This window comes from Copidosoma floridanum, unplaced genomic scaffold, assembly GCF_036245765.1.
Source record: "Copidosoma floridanum isolate Cflo_tuat_1 unplaced genomic scaffold, Cflo_Japanese_pri ptg000030l, whole genome shotgun sequence".
Classification (NCBI taxonomy): domain Eukaryota; kingdom Metazoa; phylum Arthropoda; class Insecta; order Hymenoptera; family Encyrtidae; genus Copidosoma; species Copidosoma floridanum.
The window spans coordinates 2,048,583-2,070,441 of NW_028321907.1; the positions used below are offsets into that span (position 1 = coordinate 2,048,583).

A 21,859-nucleotide genomic window follows, 5' to 3' on the forward strand; every position below is an offset into this window, starting at 1 on the left:
AGAGTGTTTCCTATGTAGGTACACATTATGATGTATGGGTTAAACTCGCGCTTTGCTCATTTCCTTTTGCATACCACATACGTGTGTGTGTGTGTGCCGATTTGTATAAAGATCCTCCGGAGCAGGGGCCATTAATTTTTCGCATCGATACAATGAAGTATACCATCACTCCGTCGAACGCGGGAGTGAGAGTGAAATTAAAGCGTTGGGTGCAGAGGAGGAGATGGCACGCTTACGTAAGCATCGCGGAACGAGAGAGTAGGGCACGAGTTGCCGCCGAGTGTGCACGAAAACTGTACAACATAATATATATATACAGGCGAATGGTTGCCAAACAATAGGTAAGTTAAGTACATCCGACCACTCGCGCTTTCTTCCATTCGTAGATATTGTATATATACCTATATTATATATTCGTGAGCTTTCAATGAATACTTAATGGTGGGTACGCACCAACTCGAGGGCCACACCAGAGAAAGACGGCCCGTCATGTGCGGTGTATACACGCACCTCCTTGTGTCTTTCGCAACACACGTCTCTCTCTCTTTCTCTTTTTATGTACAGCCTCTCGAGGGGGACACGCGCGGGGGAGGGATATATCCAGCTTCTCTTAACGATCCATCAGATGGAAATGGAAAAGCGCGCGCTACTCCCTCCTCTATATGTTCGCTCGGCCTCGGAGCCGCGCACCGAGGGATTCTTCCTTTCGAAAGGGAGCTGCTCCTTCGGCACTCCTCTCTCTACAACTATTTTATTACTTTACCCTCTTTGCTTGCACAAAAGTATATACATAATGCTTTGTCCTCCTCCTCCTCCTACTACCGTGCACAATTAACCCTTTCTTCTGCATTGTCTTGTTAATTAGACGAGGATGTGTCTCGGTATATATGTATATATTGTGTATCGGGTGTATCGGGTGACGTCTCTCCCGCCGATTGAATTTAACGGAGGGGGTGCCGGTTTTATCCTCCGCCACGCGAACAAGGTAAAGCCACAGAGGAGGTACTTACATATAGTTGCGAAATTCGCGTTTATAGAGTTTAGGTGTACCAAAGTATGTTGGGCGCGCACAAGTGTGGGCCTGGTTTTTACCGCTTGAACTTTTGAACTTTCGCTTCTTTCGTTATAAAACCAATAATGATAATAACAAGTACGTGTGTATGTATGCAGGGTATGTAGGTTGGCTCGTTCGTGCGAACTGCGGAGCAATAGCCGCACCGTCGATTAAAGAGAGAGAGAGAGAGAGAGAGTGAGGAAAAGGGAGGAGAAATTATCTCTCGGGTGGAAGATTCATACACGTACATAATGTTATATACATATGTGAGCAGCCGTGCCCACATAACGTATATACAATATGCCCATTGTGTTGCACGTGGATTTAGTATTTCGCAATTTCGAGCCTATACGGGGATGGAAGGGGCCTATAATATGTGTGCTTGCGAAACGGCCTCTTTATATCGTACCATTTAATTTTACGATTCGCTCCGAGATCCGGAAAATCAACGCGCGGGATCTTCGATTCGTCTTGCTCTCCAAATTTCCGAATCGATTGATTTTGCGTATACAACAAAATGCGCCAAGCACCGGTTTTTCCTTTGCGGAAGCGCGTGTGAAACGATCAAAGGGGAAAAAACAAAAAAAACACAAAGGAAAACATTGAACGTTAAACATTGATGAAAAATCTATACGATCATAGCTGGGAATGATTACGCGAGTGTAGAGCGAGGTGGTTTTCACGGGTTAATTAAAAACGAGCAATCTCAAGCCGGGGATCGGAGGTATATACGGAGAGAAGTCGGCCGCTCTTCCGTTCTACACCGGTAATTCCCTGTATACAATATACATGTATCAACACACGAGATGAGCCAGTATATTTCTTCTTCGCTCACACGTAAAGGTACACCTTGTAGGTTTATATCTCACCTTCGGAGAACCGGTTACGGAAGTGCCTGGCATTTCCGCGATGTCGATATCTGCGCCCGATAAGCCTCTCTCCCTCTGTACGGCCTAACGGATCTGTCGTTCGTTTTTCCGTTTTTCCCCATCCCTCGTGGACGTCTTCATGCGATGCAAAAAAGAACACGAGAGAAGGGCAATCTCCGCCTCGACTTCCGAGGTAGCGCACGTGTGTGTATCAATGCGTTTGTTCTCCGCCGACGGGGTATACGCTGATGTATGCTTGAATTTCAAATGCGCCGATGCTGCGGCAGCCATAGGTCGCTCCTCTCAGCTTCATTGCGGATGAGCGTTAGGCGGAAGGTGTGGAATTTGGGAAGTACACTCGAGATCGGAGGAGCTTCTTTTTTTTTTTTGAATTTTTTTTTCTTCCCTTCGCACTCCGCGGGCGGTGAAACTGTTGATTGCGTTGTCCACGTTATTATATATTATTTGGAAACGCATTTTTCAAGAGAACAAGGGGTTTTTCCCAACGAGTTTCGTGGCATTTACAGCAACAATGCATACATATTGTACCTAATCGTATAGTACCGGATTCAAAGTCGGAAAACGTCATCGGCTGCACATGAAGAATTATAGAAAAATATTTACAAGTCCGTTATCGTTTCGTATTGGTCCGCAATAAATATACAATATATACATATGTACTCGCGTGGTTGGTGGATAACAATGTGAATCATTAGCCGCACGTAATGAATATCCCCTACAGAGACACTCGATGGGAAAATAATCGAAATAAGGAAAACAGTATTTGTGCAACCCGTACACATATTATTTGCAATTTACTCGCATCTATACATCCGATCACTCGAGTATACTAATATACACTTCTATCTCTGTGGCAAGTGTATCTGCAGTAGTTTTGAGATAATTGATGTTCCAACCAATATATTATGTACTGTAGGTTTTATCCAAAAAAAAAAAACCCCTCCCTCCAAGGAAAAACTTCAGCGCAACGTTGGGAAACTGTTGCAACCACCACCTAAATAAAGCGAGCGTATTTAATTCGAAGAGTTGAAAAGTTGCAATTAAAGGGGAAGAAGAAGAAGAAAAACGAATGGCTTGTGCGGTAAACCTATAGCGCAGTGCTCGTTATACACTGTGTAGTGATGGTCCAACATCTATTTGGAAAAAAGGGCGCCGCAAATAGCGCATGGTACAATTCGGGCCTCGGTGGTGTAATAGCTGAAGGCCGGGGAATTTATGCGAACATTAGCTCCGTTCGAGTAAACCAAACAAAGCGTCGTCATTTTAAATATATAAAAAGGGGTATGGACCTATACGTACAAACATCATAGTATAAAAAAAAAAAAAAAAAAAAAAAAAAAATTACGAAACAGAGCGTCGTTGTTGTGTCGTTCGTACCGATATTGTTATTGTATCCCGCTGAGGCAGCGGCGCGTACATCGAACGCCTACGTCGAGTATATAGTTACGAGCAAATGTCTATCTCCCTCTGATTGTACGTGTATAACAAACACACACGTGGATATAATAAAGAGAATTAAGAGAGAGAGAGATGGGATGGGGGGAGAGGAACAGCATCCGAGGCATTTACCGCGGCGCGCCGGAGCGCGTGTTGCGAAATTCGTACATTACGTGTGTGTGTGTGTGTACACACGAGCAGCGTTTGTTTAAAAAAGAAGTAAAAGAGCGCGGGACCTCTGCCGCTGCACCGAGGAGCTGATAATTTACGACGCCCATTAACCCACAGAGAATATACACACACTCGACTTACCTAACCCGCGAGTACATGAAGATTATATTTGCAGTAAAAAAAAAAAAAAAAAAAAAAAAGCGCGGGATACCTATACAGACAGCCCCGAGTCGATCAATGATAATCCATGAAAACAACAGGTGAATATAATTTTTTTTTTTTTTTTTCTTCGTAAGTATACCCTTGCGAGGGATCGTCACCGTATTGAAAGCGAAAGACAAGTAAAAAAGCGTCATAGCTTTTCAATGTTGCACAATACGGTGGTATACATATGGGGTGGTAGAGGTGGGTATATGTATATGTATGGGATGTATATAGGTAATATAGGCTGTGCACCGAAGAAAGAAGAGGACGATCGGACCCAAAGCAAAAGTATATATGTAAGCTTTCCGAGAGACGGAGATCTAATGAGCTGCTGCTGATGGTGCAGGTAAAGCACTTGAAAACAGTGGTAGATTGCGCCAACGGACCTCTCACCCCTCTCTTTGCACTTGCAGTACATGTACCTACGTATATAATAATATATGTACATCATGGGTGTAGGCGTACATATACAATAAATGCATAAGTATGTATAGGTGCAAGGGAGAGCGAGTGGGATTGCCCGTTTGGCTGCTCTCTCGCCCTGCATTGTATAGAGTACAGATATATATGTATATAAGGTAATACAGTACTGCAGAGAGAGAGAGAGGACCGTCTCCCGGATGTGCAACGTAAGGTTGTGCACTGCAGCCGCGAGAGGAGCCCAACCGCTCTGCACCGGCAACCGCAGCATCATTACACGGCATTCTTGCCTCCGGGGCCTCGAGGTCCCGCGCGCACACACACACACACACACACACCATACCAAGGAGAGACAGATCGAGACTATGGCGATGGCGTAACGCGCGCCGTCGACGCTACCTCGGGACTCTCCTTACTCTCTCTCTCCAGTCTGCACTCACCCATGTACCCTCGCTTATTCTCTGGTGCAGGTATATCCATATGGATGCTGTGCCGTGTGCACCGCGCTCCATCTTCTGATGCAGGCGTGTCGCAATAACCACTGTATATACTCCCGCTCCGCGTTATGTAGCAGCTCATCTTTTTTTTTTTTTTTTTTTTTTTTTTTTTCCCTCCTACTACTCCCGTACATATATGTATAGGATACACGGGTGCACCTTCTTTCACTTTTACGTGGACGCGACGCCCCTATCCCGCTACATGGATATGGGCCCGCAAGCACCGGGACTCTCGGGAGGTGAGGCCTATAACCTTTAGCCTGCGATTATTCCTCCTATAGCTGCTTTTACACCTAAGTATACATCTTGTGCACTTGTTGCCGCATCACATATAGAGATAATAGGTACGCTCAATTATTGTGCAATATCTGCTCGAGAGAGAGGAGATATTGGATTTGCAAGAGAAAGTATATCTATACCTACTTGCCCTGTGATACCATGACTGAGCGCGTCTGATGATGTTTTGTGTGCGAGTCTCGCGCCTACGCGACCCGAGTACCTGTATTAAGTAATTATATTGCCAAGCACTCGTGACCTGACCCACCGCACGTGGGTCACATGTATATGGATGTATATTTATTTATATCTTTTTGCATGTCTTTCGGAGCACGCGCTCGTGCAACAGGTCGTTTGACACGTGCGTTACAACGAGGTATAATATCAACACATATATTATATACCTTTATCGAAGTACTTGCGGATGTCTTATCTCTGATGTTGTTGTTATTATTATTATTATTGTGTACTTTCGGGGGTATACACCTTGTCGTTGTTTGATCGGCCTTTTTTTTTCATACGAAGCGTTGAACGAGTTATTTTAATTTTTCATCACCGACACGCGCGTGTGATCGCTCATGTGGCAGATACGCCGTATATATATATACGGCATGGCAATAAAAACGATAACAGGATACATTGTTGGGGTTGCGCAATTTTTTCGCGCGTTTGTTAATATTATTATTATTATTTATTTTCATAATCATTACCATGTGATTATTAATTGCAATTACACATGTGCAGGTTTTTTTTTTTTTTTTTTTAGCTGCTCCTCTTTTTTTTCTTGTTATCGGCGTACGTGGATGTTGTTACGATGGGTATCATAAAAAACGCGCGGGATTGCTCAATTGGCTAATGAGGTTGTATGCGACAAAGTCTATCTAAATATAACATATCTGTACCTTGATTTTGCAAATTTATCGAGTAATTCACAATAAAAAAAAAAGAAAAAAAAAGAAACGCTGCACCCAATGTAGTTCTCATCTCATCAACCACCGCCAAAATTATAAATATTTTAAAGGATTTCGATATTCATCGCGTTGATTTATTAACACCTGCCGAAATTAATCGCCGATAATAAAATTACAACACTGGCAGCAATAATTCACTCGGGAGTCGGTCAAGTGATCGGCCAAGTGTGCCGCATCTAAATTTATCTCGCGATAACTCCCAAAATGACTTTAAAAAAAAAAAGAACATTAAATATAGCAAAATAAAACACAAAAAGCCATCTGAGATTAAAAAAAAAAAAGAGGTGCAAGATTCGAAATAAAGTACAATAAATCATCAGCCAAAAATATCAATGACGGGAGCCATCAATCACTTTAACTTCATCTTCCGTGTGAATTCCTTCCGTGAGTCATTAGCCTCAGGATTCATCAGCTATTCCGATGACGCGTCGAGCGAAAATCCACTGTTGTATTGTTCGTCATCCCGTGACGGAATGCAAATTTTGCGAAAAAAAAAAAAAAAGAAAAGGACCCACGGATTACAAAACACACAGCGATAAGCATCGAGCCAAAGTATCACAGACACGGCCTCCGGGTATAGCGTTTTCAAGTGCGCGCAATCAAAAGAGACACACACGCTGCGCCAGGAAGCCTCGGCGGCGTATCAATCGAGAGAGTCACGAGACGCCCCGGGGCCCAGCTGCAAAACTCTTAAACTCTCTCTCTGGAAGGGTCGTGCGTGCAGTGTGTGTGTGTGTGCGTACATATATAAATCGCGTGACGCAAGATCCTCCGCGTCCCCCCCGACCCCTTTTTTTGTCCCCTTTCGCGGCGGTGGTGATGTGCAGGCGGTTACGGATACAGTATAATAATATTATTATTATTATTATATCTTCCCTCCACGCTGCAAGCTGCAGCTTCAAAGTGTATAGATGTAATATTATATACGTGGCGACACACGCGAATGTTTATGCATATATGCACGCTTCACGCGGTACATACATGTTTATATCCTAGTGTGTCTGCATTGTACGGTATATATATACGCGTATAGTGCACCGCAGAGCAAAACCGCAAGAGCGGCAGCAGCAAAACCGGGTTCAAATAAGGTTGCAACTTCTTGCGAGCTCTCTCTCTTTCTCACTCTGTGCTCTGTGTGTGTGTGTGTGTGTGTGTGCTCGCGAGTACGTGTGCGTGCAGTGTATGTTTTTGTTGGTGATGGACGAACACTGACGCAAGAAGCCCATCTCCTTGGTCTTCCATCTAATAGCTCCTTCTCGCGATTCTTGTGGCCCTCGGCGATGCTTCGCCCGGGATTATCCGTGTTCATAATATACTTACACCGAAGAGCAGATTTTTTCTACGTGGTAGGGCATTTTTGTCTCTTTGCAACCCTCTCCTCCCCTCTTTTTGTATATGTCGTATATTATGTGTAAACCTTCCCGACAAGCGTGATAACGCATAAGTAATAATATGTATCGGTATAGGTGCTACCGATGCTGCTACATGTAGTATAGGTGTATATTGGCTACCGATCCCAATTGGATGGTAAAAATCATTTGGACAAATTTTTCCGATGACGACAAAAATGTGCTTAAACATAATTTCTATACGCCTATATAATAGATGGTACTCAACACTATAATTATGTACCTATACTATTAAAGTTATACGTGTGCGCGCAAAGCTACATCAGCTGCTGTACAGCTCTATAATATACTACCACCACATTGAGCTACTTACACGAAAATCATGTAATAAACACACAGAGTAGGTAGGTAGGTAGCTCGTCATTACGTGCACGTATACACAGGTATAGGTACATACCAATATCAGCCAATTACAGTGTGTACATCCGAAAGAACAGCGGTACATTTTACCACCCGTAACACACACACACACGTCCATTCCAATAATGTGTGTGTGTTTTGTGTGCAGCAGAAAACCTACCTCTCATTGATAGTATGTATGGATGAGGTGGTAGGACATTGTAGACGTATAGACAATGGAAGAGTGAAAGAGAGAGAGAGAGTGCGCGCAAAGTGATAATGGGCACCTTCGGGCCCCCTAATCACTATACTTTGGCGGATAATCGGTGGACGGGCCCACCCTTGAAAGAAAAGAAAAAGAAAAAAAAAAAAAAAAAAGTAGTGACAGGAGAGAGACGAGACCTGTGGCATCCACCTATCTTCGTGCACATATTATATACATCGGCAACCAAAGTTATAGTTTACAAGGATCGCTTGTACCTGTACCTGTATGTGCTATACCTTGCTACTGTGCACAGAGGATGATGGGTTACAGTCTTTATATATGCATTAGATTTTCTGGCTCTTGCAATCGTCTCTCTCTCTCTTCTCGTCCTTGCATATTACTTACAAGTACGTCGTACACAAAAAAAAATGAGGGACCCTCCTCTTTCGTCCCGACAGCTGCTGTTGTGGCGAACCCCCGATCTCGACATATTATATAGGTACCTGTATACTCTCGCCAGCTCTTGAAACGCGAAACAAGAAGAAAAAGGAAAGCACGTGTATGCATACACACGCGGATGTGGCGGTGCGCACCGCACGATGATGCAGGGCTGCTCCACCATACGCCGGGGCAACAAGTGTGAGAATCAGTTCGCCTCTCCTCCCTCGGCGCCGTCATCGCCCCCTCCTCCTCCTCCTCCTTGGACTAGTCGAGCCCTCCTCTACCCCCAGCTTTTCACTACATATAGCTATACTCTCTCCTCCACTTTTTCTTCACCATTTTCTGTGCTTCCTTCTTTCCCTATACATCGGCACGGACTTTTTACGCTCTCGTTCTCTTCCTCACCCATAACAGCATTGTACGTCGGATGCTGTGTGCTTATATTATATACACTTGTTACTCCCTCTTTTGCTCTATGGTGAACGTATGGTGTATAAATTGAGAAAGAGGGAAACGCTTTCGCGGAAAAGACCCCGATGTTTGTGTTGAGTTACCCCCCGGACGATCTATAATAATATAGGTATACATCTTGTATAGGCGTCAAGTCGTGGACAAATAAATAAGAAGCCATTTTTTCCTCTCTCTCTCTCTCTCGCTTCCTCCCCCATGACAATTTCGTGCATCAATGGACCGTCGTTCCATGCGATTTTGTTTGTTTTCGTTTTCTCACCGTCACAGCCACGCGTGTATAGTATACATGTGTGCATCACCAACAACTCGCTCTTTTGTGCTACGAAATCGTCGATTGGAAGGAAATTCCTGGCCCCCGTTTATTTTGCTCTTTGCTATTTCCCCCCTACCCTCCCTTCTTTTTTTCTACAAACGAATTCTTCGAGACCCGTCAAGAGTTAAAAATAAAAAGCAACAAATAAATTACTCGCAAAATTGGCCGCGGCTTGCGAAACTGCGTGCGAAAAGAGTTGGAAAAATCTTGGGCTCGGCACATCAGAAAAGACCTCGATTACGGCCAAACACGCATCGTTCGATGAACTAACGGAGCAGTGTGTGTATAGCCTCACATGCGCATTCCTGATGATTGCAGTTTTTTTTTTTTTTTTTTTTTTTCCTCCCCAAAAAGGCGACATTTAACAGCCTCGAATATTATGTCGACACAGGAAAATACACGTGTGGAAAAAAAAAAAAAAAAAACAAGTATACATACACCCAAAGTCAAAATGCTATCGCAGTAACGCGAGTATCAATAATCGATGAATACATGATAGGGCGAGCCAATCAAAAAGAGTCGATCAGCAACACCCACTTGAAAGAGCATAAAATTAATTTGCTGCACAGCTTAATAATGTGCCGTTATATTATATACACCTACACACGCGCGCGCGCGCACATGGAGACTACACGGGTGTAATTAGTACGTTCAATTAAGAGACAAGTCATTATCGCGTGAAGCCGGTCTTTTTCTTTCTGCATTAGATGTTTTTTTTTTTTTTTTTTTTCTCCTAGACATTCGAGTTTTAAGCCAGTTTCGCGAGCGAGTATAAGGACATATAGCTGCACGCGGGCGATTTCAATTCGGCCGGTCTGACTGCAAAAAGCTCACAATGGCAAAGGTACAAGTGAGAAAAGCACGAAAATAATAATGTGACCAGGAGAGTATACGCTTCGCTTCCATTTTCTCGGGTGTAATCGAGTTTAACTTTATATACGTCTGCATATTTAATTTAGCTGATGCCTCATTCCTCCTAACAATTCGGGTAGTCAATTTGCTAATTGAAAAAAAAAAAACGAGAGGTGCACGATATAATGTTATGTTGTTGAGAAAATAGCAGATAGTATGTACACACGTTTTATAATTAGACATCGGGCAAACTCACGCGTTGCCGGCTATTTGAACGATTGCGCGTGACCAACCGAGGAGTGAAGATGATGCAGAATGAGCATATATATGTATGGTACGAGTGGCAAGTCACTCTTCCTCCTTGTGCCAATGTGACGAGGGAACGATTGAAAATTTTCGCAAATTGGGTTAATCAAACGTAATTGCTCGGTAATTAGAATCGTTACGAACGGCCGCTGCTGAGCAAGCACTCGGTCGCTCTTTCTTCCTTTCTTTCGCTCGGGGCGTATATATTTGTGTATACGATTCCGAGAAAGGTGGCGCATGGACAAGAGTTGAGACGTACACTGTACAATACTCGGTTGATGCTCCTCCGCTTATGATTGAGTTCTCCCATAAAAAAAAAGAGTTTGTACTTCAGTAGAGGATAACACGAAACGTTTTGTTCCAATAGATTCGAAGACTTTTTTTTATCAATAAGTTTCAAAGCAACGTACATACGATCTCTCATCTGGAGCAATGTGAAAACAATTTAGAAATGAGATGATACGTTTACAATATCATTTATACATAATTGTTGAGCATAACCGAGGGTAAAATATCAATAATCAACAATCAGCATCCATTTCTATTTCAATACGAAATTATCGTAACCAACAAGTCATATTTTTCAATTTGAAACATCGTGGAATCATTCATAAACAGGATCTGCTTGGATAGCTGATGCTCATCGATTACCATTATCACTGAAAAGTGTAGGCCTTGGTCGAGTGTATATCATTATAACCTTTCACACACGTAAGTTTTTTACAAATGGATGAAATTTCAATCTAAGGTATAAAGTAAATGCAACCAAGTATGTGAGCACCTACCCACATAAAACACTGTTACTTTACATGCGGAAAAGTTTCTCACGCTTCCACTGCGCAGGTCACAATGGTCTATACCTATTATTATTGCAATATTATTTATACGCGTCGTAATAACATACGTGTCTGTAACACAAATCACCACTGTATACTACTAATCGAGACTACGTTGTAACTTTTTCAAAGTTTGCTCACGAAAATTTTTTCTGCAGTTAAATCGCCCTCGCTCCCTTGGATTTTTTCATCCCCCAAGTGTATAATCATCACGAGTCCAAGGAAATTTCGGTCCAACGAGTCTAAACTTGCACGAGAAGACGATTTCACCCGCTAGTTTCCCCAAAGCCGATCTCTAAAATTCCCTTCCGGTTCCTCCGGCTACTTTATAAGTAAATATACTTTCACTAATATTATACCAAGAGCTCGCACATATATATATATATATATATAAGTAATAAGTACTATATACTCTCCCATATGCACGTGGCAAAATATAAAGCATACTGCAAATGAATATATATATATATGCAAACGCACGCACACACGGGGTACGGACACAGACGTCCGGATTCCTGCAGCCGGCTCATAAATCGTGATAACGAATCGAGAGCCGGTCTCGTGTGCACCGCACCACGCCTACGCTTGGTTGTATTACCGCGGCACCCCAGATATACAGAATATATCCCCCTTGTTCCTTTTTTCTCTCTCTCTCTCTAGGCGCAGTGTGCGTCTTTGTCTTGTCTCTTATGCGGGCGATACAAGGGGGTGTGCAACGATCGAGAGACACACACGTTTATATGAGCACGCCGGTGTAATTAATTAACGCTGCCGATTGTGCGAGGGGCGTATATATGTATGTATATCGAGTCCTGCGAATTCCAGGCCGCTTGTATACCATACGTATGCGTTTACGCTTGGGCTCATATAATATTACTTATATGTAGGTGAACCGTTGGCGGGGGATATTGTGTGTCGTTTGGCGTTATACACCACCGAGTGATTGAGCGCAAGTGTGGTTTTTTTTTGTTTTTTTTTGTTTTTGTTCCTATACACGTTTTACCATAATGGGGTGTATACGAGAGGGGAAGGGCTATACCCGTGTGTGCGCGTTACGTGGTTCGCGCTTGATCGATGATCGACTTATAAGAGAGCCACGAGCACGCGTGGGCGTACAAAGTGATACCAAGATATCGAAAGGTGTTTTATAGCCTTTTGAGGTGTGCTGACGCAGTAATGCGGAGCTTTCATTTTTTTCTTTTTCTTCTCTTTCTTCGGCTTACTTATTACTCGGCTGTATTTCATATACGTATATAAATGTTCGAGTAGCCGGTTGTGGTGGCTAATGGGAGAAAAGCTTTTAGTGCGTGCGCGGCGTCTCTATACCTGTATATGCACCGCTACTTATGCGGCTGTCGATGAGTGAAAAATGTTAATCGCACGACCAATCGGACGTTTTTTCAATTTCACTATTTTTTTTTCCCCCCCTACCTAATAATTCTACGGCAATTATACATCGGCTCTGTCTGTCTTTCCTCTTTGAAGGAGCCTCTCGGTGTATAACGGGGATATTCGATGCAGTTGCGACACGCTGTGTATACATCTATGAAGTTTCTTGCGCAATATCGAGGACGGGTCGGGATTTGACGATGCGCATACTTATAATTTGCAGCCGATGTGGGTAGGATGAGTAAAAAATCTCTATCAACATTTTACAGCAAATTTGATTTTCTTACGCAATTATTTCATGCAGCGTACAAAAGAGAAACACCTTTACAGAGTACTTGTTTATTTAATTACAACCGAAATGTTGCTCGAAGCTAAGTCATAATCGTTGATTTATGTGACGCGTTGCACACACAACTTCACGACTTCTGACGTCGCAACATTGGATGATGGCTCCTCTACTTGCTGCTGCTGCAAAAAAAAAAAAGGTTTAATGATTCGCGTACACACCTCGAGTGTACATACATACTCGTGAAAAATGACAAATTGAACGAGAAGAAAAAAAAAAAAAAAAGGCTCAATCAACGCACGATGGTTCTCCATCGGTTGCCCAACAACGTCGGGAGTGAATTATTAATTCGTCGTCCGACTCGACGAGGATTACGCGAGAGCCGGTCTCGAGGAACATAACGGCCATCGGAGGATTTTGAAAGCCGAGCGGGCGAGGAGACACCTCGATACGTCGAGCGCACAAAAAAAGAACGAGGAAAAACGAAAGTGGATGTGCACATCATAGGAAGTGGGATAAAAGGAGAGAAAATCCCTCTTTCACCGAGCGTCGACAAAGATCGTAAATATAATGTACGGTCCTCTACAGGTACCTCTACGTGTATATGCCGAGTCTCGGAGGGACTATTATACAATAATATCGGAAAAGTGATTGCGAGGAGAAGTAGCGCTGGAGAGGCGGTAATCGACGACGCGGCGCTTTTATTGTCATCAAGACGCGAAACCTATACTATACTCCTCGTCGCAGCATCCCCGGCACACACAAACCCGACTTGGGCAATGATAATGGTTTTACGGAATCCGGAGGAGAGAAAAGTGGAAAGACGCGCAATCTCCGGGGTTTTGCGGTTTCCTCCCTCTGCCCGTCCCAACGGGGGGGGGGGAGATCCCCACCGAATGTAGGGAGATAATGAGAATCGCCAGCCGATCGTCCGCGTCGGGGAGAGACGCGCGTTAGTCACTCCCTTTCTCCTCTCGGTGCAGGAAAAACCTTGTGTATATATACGACGCGCCTCGGAATACGAAACAACAGGTGACGACATCGCGCCTCTTCTCCGGCGACGCTCGCGAAATTGTAATTGCCGCTTATACTCCCCACCAGCCGAGTTATTTCCTCTTTGAGCAACTCTACTCCGCGTATTTTTTCTCTTCATCTCCTGCTGCCGGGATGTCGAAAAGGTTCACGCTTTTTTCGAGATTCATTCATTTGTACATCGGATAAACTCGGCCTCGGTGACAGATAACATGTATAAATCTTGGGTTTTATCATACGCGTTCCTATATAAAATCTTCAGGCGCATATTGTATCATATCTCCCTGGGCGGTGAAAAAAAAAAAAAAGTTGATCCAATCACCGAGATCGGATACAATACGTGGAGGTAAGCAGTAAGGCCGATTTCTTTTCTTGAACTTATGATCTAGGTTTTTTTTTTTTTTTTTTTTTTTAACTTAGATAATAGTATACACCTATACGTAGCAGCAACACACGCGTGGTGATCGTCGCCACCGGCAGACGTTCTTCGTATCTCTGTTGTTCCGGCCGATCGTGCTCGCTCTAGCTGCGCCTCTGCCGTCATTCATCATTTGCCTCGAGCTCTGCTCCTTTTGTTTCTTGCAGATAACACGCCCGAACGTTTTATTGAATTAACAGCAAAGAATTAACGTTGGGCCGATAAATATCTGTCTGTGGGCGCGATGGTGGGCGAGTGGTTGCTCTCGTGGCAGAGTCGCGTTCGGGCCTCAATGGGAGAAATTGAGGTTTTATAATTCATCGTCCAGTGCGATACTTACCTACTCCTGCATTCTGTAATTGCATAAAGCACCTACCGGGGATTGTCTTTGTTGGAATGTTATGGTGTCATTTCTATACTTTACCAAGATCACACTATAAGCTAATATACTATTACAATGATCTATCTGATCAAGAAATTCTGCAATTTTTTTTTTTACTACAAAATTAATTTGTTTTGTGCCAATAGCCAACTGCCAGTTTTCCGGATAACAATTACCCTTGTGTTTAATCGCATCATCCTATGGGGGATGGCTCAATCGCGTTCAGAATTACAGAGCTAAACTTATGTTAATGAAGTCAAAATCACTTTTCTATGTATGTACTTATTTCATACACTGTCCAATTTGAGTAAAGCGTAGGAACGCAAGTTAAAGACCCCAGGCCGTCAACGTTCATTCCACGTTGAAACCACCAGTTCTCGTCCGATCACTGAAGTGAAGCAACGTTGGGCGCGGTTAGTACTTGGATGGGTGACCGCTTGGGAATCCCGCGTAACGTTGACAACTTTTTTTAAAATTTTTTTTTCATTTCACTCTAAGCAAACGAATTAGTATACTAGAACGTGAATAAACATTTCCTCGCTCACTTTTCTATGTATGTACTTATTTCATACACTGTCCAATTTGAGTAAAGGCTAGGAACGCAAGTTAAAGACCCCAGGTCGTCAACGTTCATTCCACGTTGAAACCACCAGTTCTCGTCCGATCACTGAAGTGAAGCAACGTTGGGCGCGGTTAGTACTTGGATGGGTGACCGCTTGGGAATCCCGCGTAACGTTGACAACTTTTTTTAAAATTTTTTTTTCATTTCACCCTAAGCAAACGAATTAAGTATACTAGAACGTAAATAAACATTTCCTCGCTCACTTTTCTATGTATGTACTTATTTCATACACTGTCCAATTTGAGTAAAGGCTAGAAACGCAAGTTAAAGACCCCAGGTCGTCAACGTTCATTCCACGTTGAAACCACCAGTTCTCGTCCGATCACTGAAGTGAAGCAACGTTGGGCGCGGTTAGTACTTGGATGGGTGACCGCTTGGGAATCCCGCGTAACGTTGACAACTTTTTTTAAAATTTTTTTTTCATTTCACTCTAAGCAAACGAATTAAGTATACTAGAACGTAAATAAACATTTCCTCGCTCACTTTTCTATGTATGTACTTATTTCATACACTGTCCAATTTGAGTAAAGGCTAGAAACGCAAGTTAAAGACCCCAGGTCGTCAACGTTCATTCCACGTTGAAACCACCAGTTCTCGTCCGATCACTGAAGTGAAGCAACGTTGGGTGCGGTTAGTACTTGGATGGGTGACCGCTTGGGAATCCCGCGTAACGTTGACAACTTTTTTTAAAATTTTTTTTTCATTTCACTCTAAGCAAACGAATTAGTATACTAGAACGTGAATAAACATTTCCTCGCTCACTTTTCTATGTATGTACTTATTTCATACACTGTCCAATTTGAGTAAAGGCTAGAAACGCAAGTTAAAGACCCCAAGTCGTCAACGTTCATTCCACGTTGAAACCACCAGTTCTCGTCCGATCACTGAAGTGAAGCAACGTTGGGCGCGGTTAGTACTTGGATGGGTGACCGCTTGGGAATCCCGCGTAACGTTGACAACTTTTTTTAAAATTTTTTTTTCATTTCACTCTAAGCAAACGAATTAAGTATACTAGAACGTAAATAAACATTTCCTCGCTCACTTTTCTATGTATGTACTTATTTCATACACTGTCCAATTTGAGTAAAGGCTAGGAACGCAAGTTAAAGACCCCAGGTCGTCAACGTTCATTCCACGTTGAAACCACCAGTTCTCGTCCGATCACTGAAGTGAAGCAACGTTGGGCGCGGTTAGTACTTGGATGGGTGACCGCTTGGGAATCCCGCGTAACGTTGACAACTTTTTTTAAAATTTTTTTTTCATTTCACTCTAAGCAAACGAATTAGTATACTAGAACGTAAATAAACATTTCCTCGCTCACTTTTCTATGTATGTACTTATTTCATACACTGTCCAATTTGAGTAAAGGCTAGAAACGCAAGTTAAAGACCCCAGGTCGTCAACGTTCATTCCACGTTGAAACCACCAGTTCTCGTCCGATCACTGAAGTGAAGCAACGTTGGGCGCGGTTAGTACTTGGATGGGTGACCGCTTGGGAATCCCGCGTAACGTTGACAACTTTTTTTAAAATTTTTTTTTCATTTCACTCTAAGCAAACGAATTAGTATACTAGAACGTGAATAAACATTTCCTTGCTCACTTTTCTATGTATGTACTTATTTCATACACTGTCCAATTTGAGTAAAGGCTAGGAACGCAAGTTAAAGACCCCAGGTCGTCAACGTTCATTCCACGTTGAAACCACCAGTTCTCGTCCGATCACTGAAGTGAAGCAACGTTGGGCGCGGTTAGTACTTGGATGGGTGACCGCTTGGGAATCCCGCGTAACGTTGACAACTTTTTTTAAAATTTTTTTTTCATTTCACTCTAAGCAAACGAATTAGTATACTAGAACGTGAATAAACATTTTCTCGCTCACTTTTCTATGTATGTACTTATTTCATACACTGTCCAATTTGAGTAAAGGCTAGAAACGCAAGTTAAAGACCCCAAGTCGTCAACGTTCATTCCACGTTGAAACCACCAGTTCTCGTCCGATCACTGAAGTGAAGCAACGTTGGGCGCGGTTAGTACTTGGAAGGGTGACCGCTTGGGAATCCCGCGTAACGTTGACAACTTTTTTTAAAATTTTTTTTTCATTTCACTCTAAGCAAACGAATTAAGTATACTAGAACGTGAATAAACATTTCCTCGCTCTGAAATTGCTACTACTTTTATTAGAGATAAATGGAGGTTTCAAATAGACTTGTTTAAAAAATGCTACTTACTTTTAAAGTTACAGTGTACACAAGATCATAATCTTTTTCTTTTCAGTAACCTAATGCGACACGAAGGAAATACAAAAGTGGAAGACGTAGTGGAAAAACAGTGACTATGATCGTTTCATCACAGCTGAGACGTTCGACGGGTACTCAAAGCGATCGGGTCAACAGTTTCCTTTCCCCGAAAATTTAAAAGTCGTAAATTCACAATTGATTGAAAGAGAAAGAGGGGGAAAACACCGGCAAATGAATCGTATATGCTAAATGTTTTCAAAAATCCGAGAGCAAAAGCTCGCCTTCGTTACGTACGTGTGATGCAAACGCGTACACGTGTATATCCGCCGGATATTATGACGAAGCTTTTATGCAACGAATACACTTTTGCACCGAGAGAAATGCACGACAACAACGTGGATAAAAATCAGTGATCAACATTACACGGAAGCGAAGAAAACATCGCATCATCTGCGAAATATACGACACGCAAATGCGACGGAAATAAATTCGATGTAAGTTGAAGACGATCCGGACGAGACGAATTCAGAATCTCGAGTCACCGTCGCTCCGATGCGAACTTTAACCCCGGCATTATCGCACGGGAAGCGCGCTCTGCTCGCATAAATATACAGCACTGCGCGGAAAAGAAAAAAAAAAAAAAAAAAAAAAAAATGGAATTGCAAAGTTTCAAGTATGTGGATCTGCATTGTCGTGCAAATTCACACACGTTTTTACGGCCACGTATGATAACCAAAGGGGCGAGGGAACAGCTTATTTTCTTAGGACAGCATCGATGCAGGTACATAAATGTAGTTGGGGCCCTTAAATCATCAAGAGGCATCGACGGGAAAACCGTTGCTAGGCAAAAAAGAGACTATAGCTAAATCGCTCTCTCAATAACTATCGCAAGACGACGATTAGATTTTTTTTTCTATCAAAAATAATGCACGGCCGTCTTGTAATGTGGTTGTTTGCGGTGATGTATACGCCCGTGTGCCGAGGCCGAAGCGATTATTATAGAATTACACATTTCCATCTACTCGTAAATAATATCGAGAGGAAAAAAAAAAATCAAAGAAATTGCTGCTCTCTACAGTGCCGTTGTCTTTGAAATTTTGAGTTACTCGCCAGTGAATCATTCGATACTTTGGTCATTTACATATCATAACTGTAAATTCTTCCACGACGGTTATTAGGTTTTTCTCGATGTACACACATCAAACTTCACGCTATCAATATATATTTCCACCTTTTCTCTTAACCCGATTTCATGTATACCCAATGTACGAGCCAATAAAAAAAAGAAGTCGCTCGCAAAGTTATTTTCAAACCCCCGACGAATCATATTAGCGGAAAAAAAAAAACAATGCACGCAGTGCTCCGTTACATCTCGAACGGCGTATATAAAAAGATCGCGTTGATTGACGATTCATCGGCATATGCTGCTATTTGCCTACTCGGCCTCTGTTTAGCTCAATCGGCCGCGTCGATCGATCGATGCTCGCTATTAACAATAATCGAAGACCAGCGGCTTGACAATAATAATAACAATGATAACCGCTTCCAGGAAGTGCGGGGCGCGCAAACATCGCGTTTTAACCGGAAAGCCACCACCGAGTCGTCGACGCATATATATATATATGCTCACTGGAACGCGCGACTTGGGAAAGGGCCATTGTTCGCCGCTGTGTTTCTTCTATCATTGCTTTTTTTTTTCCTTCTTCAAATCAGTGTATTCACCGCGCTCGAGTGCTCGTAAGATCTCTATACCATCATCGGACAATTGGTTAATGTATACTAGCAAGTGCAGGGTACATTATATTTGAGACCAATGAATTTTGTAGCGCCACTCGTGCAGTCGGAGAGGGTATTGGTAAATTTATAATCTTCCGAGCAGTCGGGGGCACGGGAATTAAATTTTTCCACGGGCAAAAATAAAAAGCCCCCATCGATTATTTACACGTGCAGTTATCCACGAGATAGTGATGGAAGCAGCGTCAAAGGTAACACTTTTACGCTTTCGGTTAATTATTTCCATGTGACGGGTGATTCAGGCTAGCCAGAGTGACGATTATATTTTTTTAAGTAGTCTTTCTCTCTCACGTTGTTATTACAGGTACTGCCGAACCGTCGCAGTTATTACTATTTCACCAACTGCAGTCTGGGGAGGTGCTAAATCGGTATGGCGAGGATCGATACGACGCGGGGCTTTTGCACCTCGTGATTTTTTTTTTTTTTTTTTTTTTCGTTTATTTTAACTGCGACTAATTTGACGCTTTTAAGTTTACACGCGGGTCATAGTGTCAACGAGAATATACCCCCCGGTGACGCGTTTCGGTGTATTTTCATTTTCTTCTCTCGTTGTTAAAAAAATGTTACACGCTCGTTTTATTTATACGTGCTCGGCTCCGACAGCATTACCGATACTCTATAAAAGTGAACAAAAAAAAAAACCCCGGGCAAACGTAATATATTTATATCTGCATGCATCGAGGAAAAAAAAAAACAAAAATAAAAAATTGTTTAAATCGACGCTTGATTTATCGAGTAGATCACCACGTATTGCGCAATCGCGAAACTGTAACAACCACGTAACGTGGGTACACGAGCGAGTAGTGAGAAGAAAAAAAAAAAATTTTTGTTTCCCCTCATAAATAAGTCGCCATAATTGCTCACGAGACTCGATTTGCCTCCGTGTGTATAGTGCGTGTAAGGTAAACGTAACGCCTCTCCCGGAGTCTTCCCCCCCGGGAAAAAAGGAGAGGGGGGAGCCGACTGTTACGCGCCGATTAACCGGATTAATCGCGTTATCGAAACGCAAAGGGAAAAAAAAAATTTATGTATCAAAACCCGTTTGCCGCACTATGAGCGTCCAAAAAGCAAAAAAAAAAAAAGAAGCGACAGCCACTATATAATCGATGCGCGATGCTGTAATGGTGATGAAAAAAAAAAAAAAAACTCGGTTCTCCGCGCGGAAACCACCGCCTGTCTACCTACCTACTTTCCTCTCGTCCGGTCGTACACACGTATAAGTATATAGTCGTGCGAAATTGGGTTATCCGCGCTCGCGCTTGCACACACATAAACGCGCGTGTGCCTCCTTCTCGCTATTACCGTAATCCATTATATAAGAAAGCCACGGGACACAGGCGTACACGCAACTATAACGCACATGTATATGTATATAGAGTGCACGCACATATATATATATATATGTAACCTGCGTCGACGACAAGAGAGACACTTTCTCCTTTCCTTGGCTCGGGTATATTATACGAGCATACTGCTTTCCGTTCAATTATGTATAAATGTGTGTGTGTGCCCTGTGATGTATTTTTACGTGCGAAAATCGCGCGCACTCGTTACGAAACCCACGCGCGGGAGGATTATCGTACATGGGGAGCCCATCAAGTTGCTCATTGTCTTCTTTTGATTCTTCTTCGTTTCCCCCCCCCACCCCCTCCCCTTGTCACCATATTTCTCTTCGACTCGCGTTACGTAACTCGAAGGCCTAATTTCCGATCGCTGCTCGACTTCCTTGCGATGATTGAGTATTGGATCCATACGTACGCTGTACAGCGATCGAGACGGCTTATTTTAATTTGCCTTTTTTTTTTTTTTTTTTTTTTTTTTTTCTTTAACGATGTTGCGTCATTACGCGATGTAACTCGCTGCGCAAGGTTGATGTGCTGTACAGCTGTATGGTACCTATACATAATATACATGACGATTTCGATTGGAAAAGTCATCGCGTGTTTGCATGTTATGCCCTCGCCTCCTTGGAGCTTGTTTTTTTTCCTTTTTATACAAATATTTCGTGGATATACCTGCTCGAGAGGTTACGATGCGCGAGTGATCCGCCTGTATAAGTGAAAAAAAGGCTTGCTTTTCGTTTGTTATGGTAATTTTTTGGCTGCTTAGACCAAGCGCGTGCCGTGTTGTTGATGTATAATTATATACGTTCTCGCGCGTCGCTGTGATCTATAGTTACGTAAAGGGGAAGGAAATATTTTACCTTCCTGCCTCTCGTTTTTTTTTTCTTTTTCTTTATCATTAAGTCACGGTTGATTTATCATCGCTTGTGATTTATTCATTTACTTTTTTTCTTTTTTTTTTTTTTTTTTTTTTCACCCAGTCGCTGGTACCAAAATTTGTTTTAATAAAGGATGTGTAAAGGTAATCATTGGATTTAATAAAGTGTGCCTAAAAGTGCGAGCGTACGTAAATTTTCTCCATCGCGAACGAAAAACAAAACAGAGTTCGCCGAAACGCGATACTGCTATACGCTCGTTCAGTCTAAACAAGTCGAGCATCGAGTTTCGTACCGGGTGTTTGGATAAAAGAAAGACGAATCGAACAATTAAACCTTTCACCATCCGACGAAACGCGTCTTAAATACATACGCAGTTGATCATTTTA

At 42.6% G+C, this 21,859-nt stretch overlaps 9 non-coding genes across 9 annotated transcripts; all 9 read left to right on the forward strand.

The window, feature by feature from the left end:
- The first annotated feature begins 14,942 nt into the window (after positions 1–14,942).
- Positions 14,943–15,061, forward strand: LOC149373413 (5S ribosomal RNA). The gene has a single exon (XR_016293403.1). It is a non-coding gene; the product is annotated as a 5S ribosomal RNA (ribosomal RNA).
- Positions 15,062–15,221: 160 nt separating this feature from the next.
- On the forward strand, positions 15,222–15,340 carry LOC149373414 (5S ribosomal RNA). Its single transcript, XR_016293393.1, has one exon. It is a non-coding gene; the product is annotated as a 5S ribosomal RNA (ribosomal RNA).
- A 161-nt stretch (positions 15,341–15,501) lies between these two features.
- On the forward strand, positions 15,502–15,620 carry LOC149373415 (5S ribosomal RNA). Its single transcript, XR_016293394.1, has one exon. It is a non-coding gene; the product is annotated as a 5S ribosomal RNA (ribosomal RNA).
- A 161-nt stretch (positions 15,621–15,781) lies between these two features.
- LOC149373416 (5S ribosomal RNA) lies at positions 15,782–15,900 on the forward strand. Its single transcript, XR_016293400.1, has one exon. It is a non-coding gene; the product is annotated as a 5S ribosomal RNA (ribosomal RNA).
- Positions 15,901–16,060: 160 nt separating this feature from the next.
- Positions 16,061–16,179, forward strand: LOC149373417 (5S ribosomal RNA). Its single transcript, XR_016293395.1, has one exon. It is a non-coding gene; the product is annotated as a 5S ribosomal RNA (ribosomal RNA).
- A 161-nt stretch (positions 16,180–16,340) lies between these two features.
- LOC149373418 (5S ribosomal RNA) lies at positions 16,341–16,459 on the forward strand. Its single transcript, XR_016293396.1, has one exon. It is a non-coding gene; the product is annotated as a 5S ribosomal RNA (ribosomal RNA).
- Positions 16,460–16,619: 160 nt separating this feature from the next.
- Positions 16,620–16,738, forward strand: LOC149373419 (5S ribosomal RNA). Its single transcript, XR_016293397.1, has one exon. It is a non-coding gene; the product is annotated as a 5S ribosomal RNA (ribosomal RNA).
- Positions 16,739–16,898: 160 nt separating this feature from the next.
- Positions 16,899–17,017, forward strand: LOC149373420 (5S ribosomal RNA). The gene has a single exon (XR_016293398.1). It is a non-coding gene; the product is annotated as a 5S ribosomal RNA (ribosomal RNA).
- Positions 17,018–17,177: 160 nt separating this feature from the next.
- Positions 17,178–17,296, forward strand: LOC149373421 (5S ribosomal RNA). Its single transcript, XR_016293399.1, has one exon. It is a non-coding gene; the product is annotated as a 5S ribosomal RNA (ribosomal RNA).
- Positions 17,297–21,859: the final 4,563 nt, after the last annotated feature.